Raw genomic sequence first — 5,596 nt, forward strand, 5'->3', positions numbered from 1 at the left:
GGGGAGAACAGAGGCGCTGCCACATTAAACCGAACCTGGCAGATGGCAGCCAGATCAAGTTGCTCTGAGAAGTTCTGTACGCGATGTATCAGCAGGCAAACAAGGTTTTAAGTTTAGATTTTTTGCTCCACAGACCATTTTCATTTGAGCTGCCACTGATCAGCCTCAGAATAAGCTCCTAGCCCTTGGGTTATCTCCTCCTTTGTTTCATTTTCTTTTGAAATTACAAACCAGGCTGAATGCAGTTCAGTGTTGATCTCAACAGCAGCAAAGAATAAATTTTCTGTATCCAGACAACTCTGCTTTTTCCTCAGATGTTTCAAGTTCCGCTACTGTGAGAGTGTGAGAGAGAATCCTCAAACTGTATTTCTGGGCCTGATGGGGAAAATGGTATCTACATCAAAGGAAGAACATTTCACAGCAGGTATTTGAGCAAACTCAACTCACATTCAATCCCAGACTGAAATCCAGGTACAAATCTACCCGTATGTACATAAGCTGGTAAAATAGAGTGGGCTTATGAGTATGAAGGTCACTTTCTGCTCCCTCAGAAATGTTTTATTTGTATCAGTGGATGAGAAAAACCTGTGCATTTTAATAGACATGTCTCTTTTCCAGGTTAAGTAAAGGTGACCCATCCACCTTAGTCAAAATCAATGATTTTGTCTCAGTTGATGTTACAGGTGCCATGAAATGCGCACAAGGCCATTGGTATCCCTATATACCAGTCCCTAATGGAAACTGGATTGTGGTGACTAGAGTGAGAATTTGAGGCACCTCATGGCACTGTCTCAACTTCACAGGCTTTACAACCAAGTTCATCTTCCTTTTATGCTGGTATTGATACCAAGTCAACAGTATATTAAGTTCATTCAAACTTCAGGTAAGTCACAACCATATTTTCACCTCTCGCTTTTGGGGGCTTTGAGAAACAGAAGAGCAGTGTTTCTTTGTTCTTTAACTGGAGTGAATCCTAGGGCTTGGTTTTGGTTCAAGGAACTTCACCACAACCTCTGTGAAATGCCAGTCACCTAGGAGTACATTACTTTTCTCCATGCAGCAGGCTCAGCAAGACTTATTAGGCTAATAAGGCTGGATAGCTGTATAAATAGCTGAATATCTTGATATGTGCACTTATATCAATGTTAATAATCAAGACAATTTATATTTCTGAACTTTGTATTGGATATGCTTGGATGTCTAAAAAATGCATTGAATCGTAATGCAACCCAGAAATACAAAAATAGGTACAGAGATAAAACTGTGAAAGGAGAACTCATAGCCCAACACTAGATTTAAAAACTGATAAATAAACTTAAAAATGTGCAGCAAACTTTAGCAGCTGACAATACGCTACTAAACTCAGGTCAAGCTGAAGTTGTTTCCTATGCTTTCTGAAGTAGCATATTGTGCTTGTAAGCATAAGCCAAGTTTTTATTAGTGAATTCTTTATAGAATTCAGCTGGAGCAAGATGACAGAGTACCTATTACATGTAATTGTTGCTTGTTGGAAAGCAGTGTGACTAATGTTTGGAGGTTTGCTGCTGCTATCTCATACCCATTTGTCAGCAGAGAAAATTGCAGGGTGCATGAAATTCAGAAGCCAGCTCTGCTTCAGCTCCCAGTCATGCTGCTGTACGAGCATTAGAGGGAGGGGTGTTGTCCCTGTCACTTGTTTTGTCACCAATCACACAGATACATTAAAGTGTTCCACCATACCTATGGTGAGCATGCATTCCAGAATATTAAAACTAAATTTCAGGGTGTCTTCCTTACTACCTGTTTTTACTTTAATTAAACCTCTTGCTGCTGGCACACACACCCCAGGCAGACACTCCTGAATGAGACAGACAAGATAAGAAACACAAAAACCACTTCAGAATAAAGAGCATCTTTAACAAAGAGGGTGTAAATACAAGCAGTATACCTTGTGTAAAGTACAGGTTAGAATCACAAATTTGTTCTGATGTTAACTGAAATGAGTGAAATACATATGCTTATAATGAAATGATACCATCTTGAGAAACATTGTCAAAACACTTCCCCCAAACCAAACTACTACAGAGAAATACAGTAGAGTCTCATGTCACAACTCCAGTCCGCTGCAGAGAGATAGCTGTGTGAACTGGGAGTCTTAGTGGGGGTCAGTCCTTGAGGGGTGTTGGCAGCACCCCACACACAGAGACCAGAGAGCTCATCTTTCAGCAGAAGCCTTTAAACTGATTATGGAAATTATATCAATGTGCTTTTGTCTATAATTTTATATGCAGTTAGGGAAATCCACAAAGGCTTTCTAGACCATGGAAACTGAAATGAGGCAAAACCATAACAGTAAAGATGTCAGGCACAAAGCAGTCCAGTATCCAACATGCATTAAAAATAAGCTTCCCATGTTATTAGCTTGCTTATTACAAATGCATTGCCATTTTAATTAGGATAATTATGAAATACTGATCTAAATGGTTATTAATCAAAACACTTACTTAAACAAGTTAGTGTATACATTCACCTAAACTTAGAATCATTTCAGACAGCCCTTATAAAATAAAAAGCTGAATGTAAATGTTGTACACAGGTATTTTGGCTTTATGCTCTTAGCTGCCTACCAAAGTGATGCTTTGTAGCCCTACTCAGGTCTTTAAATAGAAAAACAGCTTCCAGAAATGTTATTTAATCTCTTTATAATTCCAACGGTTTGTTCTCCATGTGCTTACTTCCTTGGTTTGGCATCTGCTCAGTTCTTAAGTCAAGCATGGAAATAATTGTGCCAAGTGTAAATTGAAAACATTTGATAACACTTAGACATCTTTATGCTGGTTTTTGTTTGCAAAATTAGCTAACTGTAATTTTTAATGCTATTCATTTTTTCTTCAAACTCACTGAAAGTTAGTTAATTCATCTTTGGAAGTGGAGGTGAAAACTAGCCTTGTGTGCACAGAAATGTACTGACAAAGGTGTTCTCATCATGTGATTTATTTTAGAAGAGCCTCATTTTCCATAGTCAGGGTTTTCAGACCAACCAGTGACATATCCAAATACTTCTGCAATTACCACCCAAACAATTGAACTAAATGAGACACTGGGGACTAACTTGGCTCAGAACTGGGAGCTGCTGACAGCATGACAAGCCTTGCTGCAGGGTGATAAGAACTGTCCCCTTCTGCCGTTGTCCTTTGCAAGGGACAGTGTCCCCACAGCTGAGCAATGGAGTGTGCATCTTTGATCAAATCTGTGACCAAGGCGGTGGTTATCCTAAGAAGCCTTTTTTCCCCTCAGAAGCAGCAGATGTCTCTGCTGACTGCTCAGGGTTGGTGGGTTAGACATTTGGCAGAGTGGCAGAGCAGACAACTGGGGACACTCATGGTTTTTATTACCCTGTTAATCTGCCAACATTTTATAGAATCCATAAAAACCACAAAAAGGAGTTTACACTTCGGGGAGGACCTACAGTACTTGTTTCTTGCTTAATGTTTTTTCAAACAGCTACAGATTACCGCTATAACAGCTCTTTAGTCTTTACAACTGGTTTCCTCACTTGTGTTTAACATGTGAAATACCCCAGCTCCAATATTTCTTTTTTGAAGTGTAATAACAATCACAACAATGGAGCAAACTTGGAAAGTCTTGATATGCACAGTTTTGAATGATACCTGCTTGCAGTTGAAAAGGCAATTTGCTTAGCTGTTGTCCTCATAGCACCCAAAACCAATTTGACTATTTGAAAGATCTTTAGAATTTTTCAATACCAAAGATACATAATGACTAAAATCACTATGAAAGCAAGAGGATGCAAGCTGAGCAAAACTGTCTTCCCTTACATATGGAGGAGATGGATAAAAGTCTTATCCATTTTCTTATTTCAGTAACAATTAAGATACTAATTTTCTTCAAATGAAGCTGCTGGTTTGCAGCTCTGGATTTTTTACAGGTTAACAGCCTCCTCACTGCAATTTGAGATACCTGAATTCCCTGCTGCTTTGCACAGATCTGTGCAGATACTTAAACAAGTAGTCATTTTTTCATTTCCCTTAGAATCCACTACCATTAGATCCACCTTCACTTAAATCCCTCCAGAGTTTGTCCACTATATCCTGGCTGCATTTTAAAAAATTCAATACAGAGTCTAAACCTTCTATCCCAGCAGATCTACTGCAGCTGCTACAGCAAGGCTGTGGCTGCTCCCGTCCTTGAGGAAAGGAACACCATGGGAGAAGGGCCCCTTCTGTGGGCTGTGCCTGGAAATCACCATCTTTTCTGCTTGTTGATGCTCCAGCTGCAAGCCACTCCAAACATCTTGGAGAGAAGGACCTGCAAGTCTTTGCTTCAGCAGGCACAGGAATCAATATCTATTTGCTATGACAAGGACTTAGAGCAGCCACATTTCCCGTTGAGCTGTGCCTGCCTGGGCTCTAAATAGCCCCATACCCCATCCTGTCATTAGTATCAGCTTGGAAATTCTACGGTCTTCCAACAGGAGATTCCAATGGTTTCACAGGTGATTCTGGAACTAGTTTGGTTTTGAGTAAGGGCTTTTTTGGTATAAGTTTTGACATAGCCTCTGTTATGTATCTTTAAGATCCTTTCCCACCCAAACCATTCTGTGATTCTGTGAAAGAAAATGCACAGATTCTCCCAAACTAAACTTTAAGAGAATACTTATTCCTTAACAAGCAATTCTACGAGGTATGCATACCTCTTATTGTTACCAGAGTTCAAGTCAATGAACTGAAATCCATATGGATTTCCTGATGGCTTTTTTTTTCCTATCCCTAAAGGCTTATGGAATGATAAACAGATCAAAGAATGGTTGTAGAGTGGTTGGGTTGGAAAGATCATCTCATTCCAACCTCTCTGCTGTGAGCAGGGACACTTTCCACTAGACCAGGTTGCTCGGAGTCCCATCCAACCTGGTCTTGATTTGGAGTACATTCAGTTCTAGGAAATTCAGGTTTTTGTGTCTTAGGTACAGGCATTTATTTGCAAAGTAGCAGTATATATTTGTAAGTGTAGATATAAAAAGAAAATAAACAGCTACTTATATGTAGCAGCTAATCTTTCACTGCTCACCTCAACTTCTTGGTCACATAAACAACATCTTCATGGAAAAATCCACAATAAAGAGCTTTCTGTCTGTTCACAAATTTTATTCCACAGTAGAGGCAGCAGCTTATCAGATCAGTGCCCACGGTGATTCTGGGAAACAGTTAGTTTAAGACATACTGTTTAAAGTAAAAAAAAAAAAAAAAAAGCATTTGCCATAAGGTCTTCAGACTTTCTCTGATGTAACTGGAAGATAATTGCACCTGAAATTTCTACACCGTGGCACTAGGAAAGCACCTCACAGTATAAAGTCACCCAAAAATGTTTAAGTATGTGTACTGGATGGCAGTTAGGGGCTTTGGGATTTACTCAGGATGGAAGGAACAACTTCGGTGTAAATCTAACACATCACTATCAACCTCAGATCAGTCTTGAAATGGGAGCTCAGTGGGCTCCTCCTAGCCTGTTCATGTGAAATCACAATTGTACCTTGTTACTTGTACGGTCTTGCCCTGGCTTAGAGGCAGGGATGCTGAGCCTCCATGGTGGATGAGCC

At 39.8% G+C, this 5,596-nt stretch overlaps 1 long non-coding RNA gene across 2 annotated transcripts; it reads left to right on the forward strand.

The window, feature by feature from the left end:
* The first annotated feature begins 6 nt into the window (after nucleotides 1–6).
* LOC108449558 lies at nucleotides 7–5,256 on the forward strand. Of its 2 annotated transcripts, XR_001865768.1 has the most exons (3): nucleotides 7–104; nucleotides 315–424; nucleotides 672–5,256. It is a non-coding gene; the product is annotated as an uncharacterized LOC108449558 (long non-coding RNA). The 2 variants fall into 2 exon arrangements; XR_001865767.1 differs by lacking the exon at nucleotides 7–104 and having other exon boundaries at nucleotides 111–424.
* The last annotated feature ends 340 nt before the right edge of the window (nucleotides 5,257–5,596 follow it).

This window comes from Corvus brachyrhynchos, unplaced genomic scaffold (assembly GCF_000691975.1).
Source record: "Corvus brachyrhynchos isolate BGI_N302 unplaced genomic scaffold, ASM69197v1 scaffold239, whole genome shotgun sequence".
NCBI lineage: Eukaryota > Metazoa > Chordata > Aves > Passeriformes > Corvidae > Corvus > Corvus brachyrhynchos.